At 39.2% G+C, this 15,092-nt stretch overlaps 1 protein-coding gene and 2 long non-coding RNA genes across 14 annotated transcripts in view; 2 read left to right on the plus strand and 1 right to left on the minus strand.

The window, feature by feature from the left end:
- The window catches only part of LOC134227444 (uncharacterized), a 625,652-nt gene that overhangs the window by 355,421 nt on the left and 255,139 nt on the right, over positions 1-15,092 (minus strand). The gene's annotated exons all lie outside the window — the stretch shown is intronic.
- LOC134213512 (uncharacterized) lies at positions 4,693-5,381 on the plus strand. Its single transcript, XR_009979475.1, has 3 exons — positions 4,693-4,836; positions 4,893-4,969; positions 5,059-5,381. It is a non-coding gene; the product is annotated as an uncharacterized LOC134213512 (long non-coding RNA).
- Positions 12,069-12,663, plus strand: LOC134213565 (uncharacterized). The gene is made up of 3 exons (XR_009979485.1): positions 12,069-12,212; positions 12,269-12,345; positions 12,435-12,663. It is a non-coding gene; the product is annotated as an uncharacterized LOC134213565 (long non-coding RNA).

The following is a 15,092-nucleotide window of genomic DNA, read 5'->3' on the forward strand; positions in this document are numbered from 1 at the left end:
ACGACCATGTGAGTCACCTGCAACGTAACCATATTGGATGCCCTTTAAAGTACTTCTATGCGTGACTATGGTGACAACTCAGTCTCCTGCGATACATCATGGGAGGCTTGTTCAGTCTCGTGGTAGACGTTTGCAGAATCTTGTGGTCCCGACTAACAATACGCTATGCTATGCTAGTTCGCTGTTTGTTCGAGGTGTGGTAAACTGGCATCTGTTACCACCCGTTGTAAAACGTTCTCCGTCGGAAGCGAGTGGCTGTATTGATTTTTGGAACCGCCCTAACTAAATTTATTTTATAAGTAGTAGAATAATTAATGACAATAATTATATACAGTTTTGTATCTTTCCCAAATCGGATGTAGTAATGTTTAAAAGATTTATATCTTACACTACTGGACAATAATGAACAAACATACAAAGTCGTCGGGATTTCCTCGGCGAATTCTTCAATATTTCCGCAGGAAATTCCTCGAAATATACTCGGCAAGTTTTTCGAAATTTCCACGACAAGTTCTTCAGAACTTTTTCTATTTGCAATTGCCTCAACAAATTCTACGGAATTTCTTCTCTTGTTTCTTCGTAATTTCCTCCAAATTTTTCCGCCTTTTCTCGAAAAATTCTTTGAAATTTCTCGGCAAATTCTCCGGAATTCCTTCGGCGAGCTCGTTGAAATTTCTTTGGAAAATTCTTCGCAATGTTCAGCAGTTTTTAAGGTTTCCTCGGCATATTCTTAAAAATGTTATCAACAAGTTTATCTTTTTTTTTTAATTCTTTGGAATATCCTCAGCAAGTTCTTCATAATTTCTTCGGCAAATGATTCAAGATTTACTCGAAAAGTTCTTCAAAATTCTGCAGAATAAGCTTGGCACTTTTACTTTCGGGAAATTTTACTTCCAAAAATTCTTTGGAATTCTCGGGGTGAAATACTTTTACGCAATTTTTTTTAAATTGGAATCTGGTATCTGGAGTTTTAATGAATTTTCACAGTAAATTCCAAATCCAGCGTTATTGGCTCCCTGACATTTAAACCTGCGTGAGAAATTAAAGTTCAGCGGTTTGACAGATTTTGAACAGCGGTGCGTGGAGTCAAAAACTGTTGGCAGCGATGGCCACATATGACACGTTCAGCCAAATAACATTTTCGGACGGAGAAGAGTCTTTTGGGCGGAACCCGTTCCGAATACTACTAGGCCGAACAAGTCATTCGGCTGAATATGTTTTTTGGTCAAATAGATCTTTCGACCGAATATGTTATTTGGCAAAATAAGTCATTTGACGTCTCACTTCTCAATCATCATTTCACACTTCTCGCTGCAAAAGTGAGAAATCAGAAGTTAGAAATGTTGTAAGAATGAGGCGTCTCCCTTCTTACTTCGCTTTTCCCACTTTTCACAGTGAGGAGTAAAAAATGATTAGTGAGAAGTAAGAAGTGAGACGTCTCACTTCTCACCTTTCACTGATCATTCCTCACTTCTCACTGTAAAAAAGGAGTAGAAGTCTCACTACTTACTTTTCACAATGAGAAGTGAGAAATGATTAGTGAGAAGTGAGACGTCTCAGTTCTCATTCTCACTAAAAAATTCTCACTTCTTACTGTGAAAAGTAAGTCACGCGAAAAGAGAAGTAAGACGCCTCACTATTCACTTCTCACTTCTCACAGTGAGAGGTGAGACGTCTCACTAATACTTTCCCGCTACTCACTTTTTACTGTGAATGTGGATGAGTAGTGAGTCGTCTCTGTTTCCAGTGCGAAGTGAGACGTCAAATGACCTTTTCGCCCGAATGTTCTATTCGGCCAAATAACCTATTCGCCAAATGACTTGTTTGGCCAAATGACCTATTCGGTCAAATGACATATTCGACCAAATGACATATTCGACCAAATGACCTGTTTGGCCAAATGACTTGTTCGGTCTAATGGGCTGTTCGGCCAAATGGTTTCGTTTTCTTTTTGAACCCTATTAACTAATGAATTTATTCGAATAGGGTAAATCACTACTTGGGCCTATGGACCCGGTTCCCGGCTCACTACACAGAAAACTAATGATTTAAACTGTTTGGAAGTCGTAGGTTTATGGTTGATAATTTTTAAAAAGTCTCCCATTTATTTTTCACAATACTCAATATTTTTCTATCACTTGTTTTACTCCTAATTGATTCAATTGTAGAAAATAAAAATGTAGAATTCAAAATTTCACTCTCCGATGCCACACCACTGAGCCGGAGTGATTCTTTCCACTTTTACAAAACGGTATTATCGAATAAACACCTACCTGAAAATCGTCACAGTGCTCGATACAACCATTGCATGAAGCTGCTAATCACCACACCATAATTCTAAACACCCGCACTTCAATTATTCTTATTTGTTCGTTTCACTAGAACTTATTTAAACATACTAGAATACATTTTAAAATGTATTCACAAACCGAACAAAAATTCACCTCGGCCCAAGAACTTCTAGCCGCACCGTGCTGCCAAAAGGCCAGGATTATAAAAATGATCCTTCATCGTTAATAGGAAAATTGTCTAATATGTTGACGTTATCATGTTATTTATAGTTCTCTCGATTTTAAAAGGTGAAATAAATATTGTTTTAAAGCATTTGGAAGAAATTTGGATGAGTTTATATATCTTCTCAACCAAATAAAAATGATTATGAATAATACCATCTGGCATCTTGTTGTCGTGGAACGTGCATATTTTTGTTTACATCGCATTTTCTACCGTCCCGAGAGAGAATGAGAGTAAAATGTTGAGAGATTGAGTGAAATTTTGCTTAGGCCGGAAACTGGTTTTTCGTATGCCGGATTGGGAATCGCTATGACTGAAATGAGTGCTGCACCTCGTTAATTTAAATCAAATAAAAGCTTCCTTGAACGATATTTAGCACGAATAGCTATTTTTTAAGCAGAAGTGAAACCCAATGCAGTATTATACAGCCTACAAATTTCAGAAAAAGTTGCTTCCTGTCATAAATATCAATTAAATAATGCAGTCGTACGCATGTTAGGCCGGGAATGGGGTAAGAAACCCTACTCCAAGCCAGGTAGCAAAATAATGAAGTGAAAACTATGTACTATAAGGTCAATAAAAGTTAAATGCCTATATTCCGGGAATTAAGCCACCCGACTTGGACATTAATTTACAATGTTGTGAAAACTCATATGTGAATATGTACATTATGCGGAAGATATTGATTTGAAAAATGTATTCAAGGTAACCACTTTTCTTTCGATGGGACTCGAACCCACGACCCTACAGTACGCTAGACTGGTGCTTTAACCAACTAAGCTACGAAGGACCTCCGTAGGCCTTCATTTTTTCCGGCCAACCCTTCATCAAATCTGTCAAATCTACAAAAAATTAGAAGCCTGAGAACAGATTTATATTTTTTAATTTTTTTCGCCAAATTTGTGTATGGGCGACTAATGGGGGATCAAGTCCCCGTATGGAGGCAATAACTTCAAATCCAAATATCCTAAAACTTTGATGTAATGATGACATTTTCATCAGTACAGATCATTAAGCACATTTATGGCTTTGTGCTGTGAAAAAACGAATGCATTTGGTCATTGTTATGAAAAGTTGTTCAAATTTTGCGCGGCCAATAAAATTTTTTTTAGCAAGGTCAAAAGATACAAACCGCCCTGCAGAATAAATAAGGTTGTCATCTGACCCTGGGCTACCATACGTAGGGTGAATAATTGTCTTTTTTGTCAAAATGGACGGAAACAAAGAATTAAGAAAAATTTCGAGACAATTAAGGAAACATTCTCCTAAAACATCAGAAGTAATTTCCCGCATAAACTCGACAAAGACGTTTGAAAGAAATTTTGGTGGAAATTCAGCAGAAACTTTTATTAAAATGAAGCATGTGGAAATTTAGCAGATTCCACCGTAGAAATCTGAACGAATACCTTTTAAAAATCTATAATAGGAATTTCTTTGGGCAATCGAAGAAAAATCCCCAGTATTTCAATATTCTCCTCCAATGATATTCAAATTAATTTAACGTTCGATAAAAACATGTATTCTATCAAAATAAGAAAAAATACCCGAGGATTAGTAATTCTAAGCACACGTAAGCTGATACTCGATATATACGCAGTTGGCAATTCTCTTGCAACGGAAGATTACATTTCAGCTGCAAAATTGTTTCAAGTCTGAACAGAATTGGATTGCAAAATATACATTCATGTTATATTTGCTTGCTAGAGTTGTGGTAGAATTTACAACCAACGAAAATCGAGGGAGAAAGCTTGTAACCTGCACACGTCCGACGGCCTCGCGATAGCTACAAAACAGCTGATAAAGTCGCCGCACGAAATGGAAACACAATTCTATCTACCATGTAAAACACATCACACACACAACACACCAACAGAACATTCGTCGCAGAATCCCATGTGAGAGCCACATCTCATATCTCCCCAACCATAAGGGCAGTTGAAGAACTACGAGCCAATAATACTGCATCTCTGGGAGGCAGTCTATCACTGGATACCAAGTGAGCCATAAACTAGTCTCAGAAACCCTGCTTCGCGCAGCATCCAACGAAACACTCCTTGAGATTATCTCCCGGCTCTGAATATCAGACACCGATGATAAGCGACGATAAAGCTCACACTGCAAGAGACAAAAGTAAAGCCCGATCTCCAATCAGTTTTCGGTTAACTGCCAAGCAGGCAATACGCGCATCGAAAATTTGTATCGCCGTGTTGATCGCCTGATCGATAGTGTATCACTTTGAAGTGCATATAATTGATTTCGTTTGCGGAGGCTTTAAACTCTTGGTGTGCAGTGCAGTGGGTGATTTTAGAGGCTTAGGGCAAGGTAACAGCTGGCCTGAAATTTTGAAGAATGGTGGTTAATTTTTATTTGCCCAACAGCCCTATATAGCCGACAAAATGTGCCTGCTCCAAGCAGTGAAAAGTATGGAGTAGGGCGGTGATTTGCAGTGAGATCGGTAAGAGTGGAGTTTCAAAGCAATTCCGATACGAAACGACTCTGTGATCGAAGTGGCAATAAGGTGTTTCTTAATATATCCTCCAACAGGCCTTTCATTCGCTGCAAAAATTATGTAGCGGCTTGTGAGAGCAACATCCCAAGACGACGGCGAATTGAAGTGGCTGGCTTGGATCGCTGGCAGAGGCCAGCAATCATCTTGGGTCTGTCCGGACAGACATGACGGTTTGCAGTCGCCGAGGGATACATTTTTACACTGACACACACACATACTAAACTTTAGGTTAAGGAAATTAAGCGTAAGTACTAAAATACATTTTTATTGCATGTAAAATTTATGTTTTTACTTCGATACGGTGATTCCGAATAGTGTTATTTTTTTGTTAATGGGTCCACTATACAGTTTGAACCTATTGTTGGCGGTTCTGGGTACGTGGGCAATGGGGACCAGTGCCATCTTCGCCTCTTTCACTTTTGTCTCCGTCTCATGCGGCCCCCCCTCAAGGGGGAGGTGACAAATGGCGCCCAGCGTAAATGTTAATGTATAGTGGAAAACCATCTTGACGAAGTTTTTCTATTACGGAGTCATTCGCTAAGAACAAAACAGTTTCTGAATTTTCATATGCAATGGTGGATGGTAATTGTAAATCTGTACATAATAGTTTTAGTATTGAATTTTATTTTGAATTGTTTTTTTTAGTGATAGTTAATTTGAATTAATCTTGCGTTATCTGAATTTTAGCAAGAACCTGTAAATTTGTAAATAGATTTTTTATTTCTCTTATTTTTTTTTTAGTTTAAGCAATCGCGTGAATTTAAATTGAATTTTTTTGAAATTATTTGAACTTTTTATTGAATTTTCTCACATTTTTATTACATTAATTAGTTTAGGGTAGTGAAATGATTGGCCGATCTCAAAAGCAATTGTGATATTGAAAAGTGAATAATTAAAGTGAAAGGACACTAATGGCGTATGGTAAAGAAGGTGAAGATATCGCGAAGAAGTTTATTGATTTAGATAGTGAAGATAGTCCGGTAATGAGCGTTAAGAAAATGAGTCAGCGTGAAATACGTAGACTCACAATCTCTCCCACTTTCAGGGATAGATTGAATGATGTTTATGAGAAGAAAGCGAAAGAAACGAGTACGGCGGTAGAGAAAGAAAGTGATTCGAGCGCGCGCGGAAAGGTCGGTAATAAGGAGATGCAAATGATTCCTCCCCCGCCGGTAATGTTTCGTGAAAACCCCGCGCAATCTCACGATGAGATTTCGTACAGCGATCGCGAGCAAGGGAGACAATTCGAGAAATACACGGGCGCTAAGCACAAAATTCCGACGAATAGAACGCCGGAGTTTCAGGAGCAAAAGGGTGCTCCTGATTTGGATTTGAATTTTAATCCTGAGGTAGTGCTTGTAGGAGAGAAGAAAAATACAAATCAGTTGCTTGCTCCGGGTTTCAATATTAAATCGTGGGATCGAAATCCTGCATTTGCAAATAACCCTTTGTTCTTTGATTATAATGGTGATCATGAGCGCAGGAGAAAGTCACTACCAGTTGCACAGTGGCCGATCAAGTACGCTGGCAATGACAATGGGATTGGACTGAATCTTTTCCTTCGAAGAGTTGAATTTTTTGCTCACTCTGAGAAGATGTCGAAAGAAGAGTTATTTGAATCAGCCCACTTTCTTTTAGTAGGGCCTGCACAAGATTGGTTCGTTGCAAAATGGCCAATTTTGCGCGAAAAGAATTGGGATTATTTTATACAAGCATTGAGGCACCAATTTTTGCCAAGTAACATCGATCACTACGTAAAGGTGCGATCGTTCTCGATGTTCCAAGGGAAAAGTGAACTTTTTTCGAACTTTTTGGTGCGCATGGAGCAGTTCTTTTTATGCAGAACCACTCCAATGTCTGAGCAAGACAAATTCGATGTAATGTGGCACACAATGAGGCCCATCTACCGAGACCGACTGGCCTTAGTAGACGTCACAGATTTGCACTCATTGGAACGACTGTGTGCAAGAATAGATAACAATAATGAGGCGATGATGAACAGATTCGCTCTTTCTTTCGATAATCTTAAAATTAATGAGATAAGTAGTGCTAATGACAATCCAAGATCAAATGCCAATGGCAATACCAGACCGAATAGCAGTAGTAACACAAACCAGCAGAGATTGCAGCAATCCAATCAAAATAATGGCAGAAATAATACAAACAACAACCGAAACAGCCCACACATTTTAAATCGAAACCCTTATGCACATAGTGACAGACTAAGAAATAATACAAATTACAATAGTAATCAAAACACTCAGCAGGAATTCCGCCCAGAGCGTGGCTGGAGGGAATTAAACTTAGAAGACATTTTGCGCTACTACAAAATTCCAGATCGACGAATTTGTTTTAATTGCAGAAAGTTTGGTCATCATTTCACGAAATGTTTCTCGAGGCGCAATGTATTTTGCTGCATATGTGGACTTCCTGAATTCCATTACGAGGAATGTCCATTTTGTGAGGCAAAAACCAAAAAGGGAAAATTGAAGGAGGTGGTTTTCCCAAGCTCTGAAATTCCTCCAAATTTGAGTTGTGACACATTCCAACAAATAATTTCAGAATTTGAAACCAATACAGATTGTACCGAAGAGAAATGTGACAATGATGAATTCACTGATTATGTTGGCCATTTTCAACAAATTGAAACTGTTTTTGTAAATTTAGATAAAGATGAGAGATATTTTTTGAGATTTTGCGTTTTAGGATTGGAGTTACAAGGTTTGTTGGACAGTGGAAGTAACGTGTCATTAGTTGGAGAACACTTTGGTAATTTGACCAGCTTTCTAGAGATTCAAGATCTGGACAAAAATATTAAAATTTCAACTGCCAGCGGTGAACCAATGAAAATTAATGGATTTGTAGATGTTCCTTTTACAGTAAATCAAAAAACTAAAATTTTACCATGTTTAGTTGTTCCTGAACTTGGAACGCGATGTATTTTAGGAATGGATTTTTTTAAATTATTTCAAATTAAAATTACGTTTGATGAAGTGGTTAACAATTTAACAACATACAATGTGGAAACAAATAATGAAATTCAGTCAGCTTCTCACGTCCTAGATGTGGAACAGACTGAATTGCTAGAGGCTGTGAAGAACACTTTCAAAATATCAGAGCCTGGGACTCTGGAAACATGTAATGTGATGGAACATAATATACAGCTCACTGATGAGAATCCCATTCATTTGAATCCTCATCCGTGGTCGCCCACAATTCAAACAAAAGTTAATGAGGAGATAGATAGATTGTTGGATCTGGATATCATAGAACCCTCAAACGCCAATTGGGCCTTACAAGTGGTCCCAGTCACCAAAGAAAACGGTGACATGCGACTTTGCTTGGATGCTCGTAAGCTAAACGCGAAAACTATCAGAGACGCATATCCTCTGGCAAGCTCAATGAGAATATTAAATAATTTGGGGAAAAATCGATTTTTCTGTCTTGGACCTAAAGGAATCTTTCCTTCAGGTGAAGTTGGCCGAAAATTCAAAAAAGTACACCAGCTTCAAAATTATCGGCAAAGGTCTTTTTCAATATAAAAGGCTTCCATTTGGATTGATAAATAGCAGTGCTACCATGTCGCGTATACTTGATAGAGTTTTAAAGGAAGGACGTTACGAACCATTTATTTTCTCATATTTAGATGACATAATAATTGCAACTAGAACATTTGAGGATCACATTAAATATCTAAAAATTGTCTCAGATTGCTTAAGAGAAGCTAACCTATCCGTAAATTTAGCGAAATGCAAGTTCTGCCTGAAAAGAATTAAATATTTAGGTTTTATTCTTTCGGAGAGCGGCTACCAGCCGAACCCTGAGAGAGTAACTGCGATCTCAAAGTTTGCACGTCCGCAAACTCCAAAGGAGATTCGCAGATTCTTAGGGATGGCGGGATACTACCGCAACTTCATCCCGAACTTTAGCGGTATATCGTCCCCTATCTCTGACTTGCTGAAAGGCAAGCCCAAGAAGATTAGGTGGACTGATAAGGCCGAACAGGCTTTCCTCAAACTGAAAGAATGTTTGATATCAGAACCAGTTCTTGCCAACCCAGACTGGACAAAAGAATTTACCATACAAACCGACGCCAGTGATGTTGCGATAGCCGGGATACTGACGCAGGAGTTGGGTGGTAAGGAGCATATCATTGCCTTCTTTTCGAGGAAGCTGAGTTCTTGCGAGAAGAAATACGGGCCCACCGATAAGGAAGGGTTAGCGGCTCTTGAAGCAATTGAGCATTTTAGGTGTTATGTTGAGGGTTCTCATTTTACGCTAATTACTGATTGCTCTGCAGTTACGTTTATTTGCAACTCAAAGTGGCGACCTAGTTCACGATTGTCACGATGGTCAGTCAAGTTACAGGAATATGACATGACCATCAAACACAGAAAAGGAAAGGACAATGTAGTTTGCGATGCTCTGAGTCGTGCGGTTTGTGCCATTTTTGTGAATTCGACTTCCGGGTGGTACAACGATCTGAAGAAAAAAGTAATCGACACTCCAGAAAACTATCAGAATTTTAAAATTGAAAATGGAGATCTCTATAAATTCGTTACTTCCCGATCTGCACAAACCATGGGTCGACTGGAATGGAAAGTGGTTGTGCCACCTGACAAGATGACACAACTCGTTGCAGAAGAGCATGCCAAATTAATGCATCTCGGTACAGAAAAGACTTTGGAACGAATAAAATTAAAATATTATTGGCCTAAGATGAATTCCGATGTTAAGAGAGTTTTATCTAAGTGCAGCACTTGCAAGCAGTCGAAGCATTCGACTATTGCTACAATTCCTCCAATGGGAAAGCAGAAGGATGCTACCCGCCCATTTCAAATGATTGCTATGGACTACATTAGTGGTTTCGTCCGTAGTAAATCGGGCAACAGTGATTTGTTAGTTTGTCTGGATGTGTTCACTAAATATGTTCGTTTGTTTCCTGTTAGAAAAATAAGTGTGGAAAGTCTAACTCAGTTAATTAAATGTGAATGGTTTTTGAAATTTGGTGTTCCACAAGTGTTAATCTCGGATAATGCTGTAACGTTTTTAGCTAATAAGTTTCAAGATTTGTTATCCCAGTTTAATGTTCATCATTTTAAGAACACTAGAAGACACTGCCAAAATAACCCAGTGGAACGGGTGAACCGAGTTATTCTAGCGTGCATTCGTTCATATTGTCAGAACGATCACCGCATCTGGGATTCCAAAATCCCAGAAATAGAATTTGCATTGAACAACACAAAACACTCATCAACAGAATTTACGCCATTCTTTCTTGTGCATGGATATGAGTCGGTGATTGATGGGAGAGACCATCTTCAGGATAGGTGTACTTCTGATCCGTCAACTGCTGATTTTGTCCAGCGCAGAAAGGAAGTTTTGGGTTCTGTGTATGAAGACGTTATAAAGAATAACATAAAACAATTTGAAAAATATAAAAAAATCTATGACAGTAAACACAAAGGTATGCCGCCTATTTTTAATGTTGGGCAAAAAGTTTACAAAAAGAACTTCCGAATTTCCAGTGCAGCTGAGAACTATTCAGCTAAACTTGGCCCAGTTTATGTTCCTTGTAAGATCATCGCCAGGAGAGGAGCAACATCGTATGAATTAGAAGATGAGGAAGGGAGAAATTTAGGGTTGTTTGCAGCGCAAGATTTGATTCCAGAATAGGTTTGTGTGAGAGCAGTGTGTTAGAATAGATGTTTGAGTTAATATGTGGTTTCGAGGAAATGTTAAATGTTTTTATGGTGAAGATTCGTGTGACTAAAGATCGTGTTTGGATGAAATATCGTGAATTATGTTAGAATGTTCGAGGAAATGGTGATCACCGAGTGTTTGCGTAGTTTTAGGAAGCGCGGTTATGAGAGGAAAGGAAACGAGTAAAGCGTGTTTAAATGGAATGAATTAGTATGGAATTAGTGGAAAAGATTGTTTGCGTAGTAATAAGAAGTGCGGTTATGAAAGGACAGGAAACGAGTAAAGTATTTGCGTAATAATTAAATGGAATGAATTAGTATGGAATTAGTGGAAAAGATTGTTTGCGTAGTATTTAAATATAATGGGAAAATGTGTTTTTGAGATGAGAAATATTTGCGTAGATTTTAAGCCAATGAAGTGGAAAATTCAGTATGTGTAGATGAAAATGTGTGAAAATTCAGATGAGAAGTGTTATTGAGTAAATAGTTAATTGTTCGAATAGTAAATGAGTGTTGTACGTTGACGCTCTTAAGCTGGAATCAAATCAACCTATGTTGACCCAAATATCGCGTGATAAAAACAAGGTGAACAATCGTTGCTCACTGTGGTACATCAAATGACTACGAATGATCGATGGTCTGTTCCTGGTCGATGTCCACTCTACTGTAGGTTGTGAATATTGAATAAATCGTAAAAAAGGTAAACAGGGTACAAGACTTCCACAACTATGAGAGTTCAAAATGCTGTTCCGACAAGAATGTACTGAGTATTGAAAAACGGATTACACTTGACGACACGATACACTGCTTTACAAGGTTGACAATTGTCGACGTGTGAGTGGATTGCATGGTAGGAAAGAAACTGCTATACTGGGATGTTAAATCCCTATATTGCAGTCTGGTGTGGGGGTATTGTAACCTGCACACGTCCGACGGCCTCGCGATAGCTACAAAACAGCTGATAAAGTCGCCGCACGAAATGGAAACACAATTCTATCTACCATGTAAAACACATCACACACACAACACACCAACAGAACATTCGTCGCAGAATCCCATGTGAGAGCCACATCTCATATCTCCCCAACCATAAGGGCAGTTGAAGAACTACGAGCCAATAATACTGCATCTCTGGGAGGCAGTCTATCACTGGCTACCAAGTGAGCCATAAACTAGTCTCAGAAACCCTGCTTCGCGCAGCATCCAACGAAACACTCCCTTGAGATTATCTCCCGGCTCTGAATATCAGACACCGATGATAAGCGACGATAAAGCTCACACTGCAAGAGACAAAAGTAAAGCCCGATCTCCAATCAGTTTTCGGTTAACTGCCAAGCAGGCAATACGCGCATCGAAAATTTGTATCGCCGTGTTGATCGCCTGATCGATAGTGTATCACTTTGAAGTGCATATAATTGATTTCGTTTGCGGAGGCTTTAAACTCTTGGTGTGCAGTGCAGTGGGTGATTTTAGAGGCTTAGGGCAAGGTAACAGCTGGCCTGAAATTTTGAAGAATGGTGGTTAATTTTTATTTGCCCAACAGCCCTATATAGCCGACAAAATGTGCCTGCTCCAAGCAGTGAAAAGTATGGAGTAGGGCGGTGATTTGCAGTGAGATCGGTAAGAGTGGAGTTTCAAAGCAATTCCGATACGAAACGACTCTGTGATCGAAGTGGCAATAAGGTGTTTCTTAATATATCCTCCAACAGGCCTTTCATTCGCTGCAAAAATTATGTAGCGGCTTGTGAGAGCAACATCCCAAGACGACGGCGAATTGAAGTGGCTGGCTTGGATCGCTGGCAGAGGCCAGCAATCATCTTGGGTCTGTCCGGACAGACATGACGGTTTGCAGTCGCCGAGGGATACATTTTTACACTGACACACACACATACTAAACTTTAGGTTAAGGAAATTAAGCGTAAGTACTAAAATACATTTTTATTGCATGTAAAATTTATGTTTTTACTTCGATACGGTGATTCCGAATAGTGTTATTTTTTTTGTTAATGGGTCCACTATACAGTTTGAACCTATTGTTGGCGGTTCTGGGTACGTGGGCAATGGGGACCAGTGCCATCTTCGCCTCTTTCTACTTTTGTCTCCGTCTCATGCGGCCCCCCCTCAAGGGGGAGGTGACAAGCTGTTTCCACCTGCACCTCCATCTATTCATGTTTCTATGCTCACCTACACGCTAGTCTGGCTATAGAACGTTTAAACGGTAACATCTTTGAAAACCGTTGATGGAGAAATTGAAATAATTTGAATATGCACTGCAATAGAACGCAGTAATAACAATTTCTTACCATTTTCTCTTAGTAATATCAAAATAACATTTAAAATCACGGATACCCGCTGTATCCAGATTTTTACGCTAGCCATAAAACAAACAACCCGGGCAGAAGCCATGAACAGAATAACAAAACATGATCAGACATCATGCACGCGTACAAAAAAGGATGAGATTGAGCAACGACTGCTACGCGCTCATAAAATTCAGCGCACGCGAGTCTCACGAAGCTTGTGTACCTCACATTAACATTTGTGAGTCGCATTGAGACATCTCAATGCGATTAGCTCATGCGCTATTTGCCATGGCAAACTTTTGCAAACAACAGCGGAGGTGCGTAAAACAGCTTAGGCGGGAAATTTTCATTCAATAATATCGTCGCCTAAGTAACGCCAGCTATGCATTCCTAGCGCATGAGATGCGTCTCATGAGACGTACATTGAGGCACGCTCACTCAGTTATTTTATGCGCGCGCTACCTTCTCTCGTCGCACCGAATCGATGCTACGTGAGCTTTTGTAGCTCATGGCACACTGTCTCATCCATGTATACACGAGAATTAAGAGACTCTGAACATGATATGGATTTGATTGATATAAGAGATAAAAGAACAGGCAACAATATCAAATATTTGCACTGAAATATCATTTAAATATCAAGATATGCTATGGATAAGAACAAACTAATGACACATGATATTGATCACCTATTACAAATTGCAAAACTTGATCTCCTCATGATATTTTAGTGCAAAATATTGATATTGTCGTCTGATATTTTATCTCTTATATCAATCAGGTTCATATTGAGTTCAGTGCGAGATTTCTCTTGTTTCGGACAGCAGAACGATGGCGTGATCGGCCGAATTATTGTGTTCTGCTTTGCGCGGCGGATAATAAAAATCAGTTCAGTGCGAGATTTCTCTTGTTTCGGACAGCAGAACGATGGCGTGATCGGCCGAAATATTGTGTACTGCTTTGCGCGGCGGATAATAAAAATCAGTTCAGTGCGAGATTTCTCTTGTTTCGGACAGCAGAATGATGGCGCGATCGGCCGAAATATTGTGTTCTGCTTTGCGCGGCCGGTAATAAAAATCAGTTCAGTGCGATTCAGTGCCCGGTAGGCCGGTAGTTAGTTTGTACTACTTTTCGCGCCCGATTCATGGCTAGGTAAACTCACTGTGTATAAATAATGGCACGGTCGTATCGCTTATCAGAGTGAATCCAGATCCAACGATGCCTACCATTTAACTGATAATCCTTCCTGTGGTTTTTGTGGAGACGCAGAGGTAAACACGGTCTTCAAATAGCAAAAACCACCTACTAATATTCCTTCCTTCTTCCTAACTGACTACAAGGACGTGGCCGGCGCCGTTATTGATCATTTGAATTTTAGAGTCACTGAAACTTGCACACTGAGAATGCTTGAACAATCCCAGTCAATCATTCAGTTGATTCTTTGTGCAATTTCACTGATTCTGGTCAATCACGGAGTAGCAACCATAGATATGTGTAGTCAGTCAAAGCTAAGCTAAGCTAAGCTAAGCTATATCAATCAGGTTCATATCTCATTTTGCTATCTTATCAACATTTGATATTATTGAGCTATTTTCGTCTACTCGGGAAGGGGTGATTCATACATGACACATGCTGTGAACAGATCTCTGTAGCCGAATCATAGTAGCTTTAAATCGAGGTTTGTTTAACAATCCGTCAAAAATTTGCACATGTTTACAATTTTTTAATTCACGGTAAAACAATTTAAACCTATTTAAAATTTAAAAACTATATTTCAGCGAGGAAGCTTCTTTGAACATTGGACACAAATTAACAAAAACATGATCATCGATACCATTAGCTGAGAAATACCATCATCAATAGCGGCCCAACTGTACCGGCTAGAATGTAGATAGTACTGGTGCGGCCACCAATCCCGCATGAAACCATTTCTCAGATTCGCTGAACAGGCGAGTTCGTCCCTTATTGTTTGTTGAAAACTTTCCATTTCCACGATGTAAAAAGTGAATCAATCTCTAACAACTATTCGCTATCACATTTCTATAAGAGTTCGGCCATATATGA

This window comes from Armigeres subalbatus, chromosome 1 (assembly GCF_024139115.2).
Source record: "Armigeres subalbatus isolate Guangzhou_Male chromosome 1, GZ_Asu_2, whole genome shotgun sequence".
NCBI lineage: Eukaryota > Metazoa > Arthropoda > Insecta > Diptera > Culicidae > Armigeres > Armigeres subalbatus.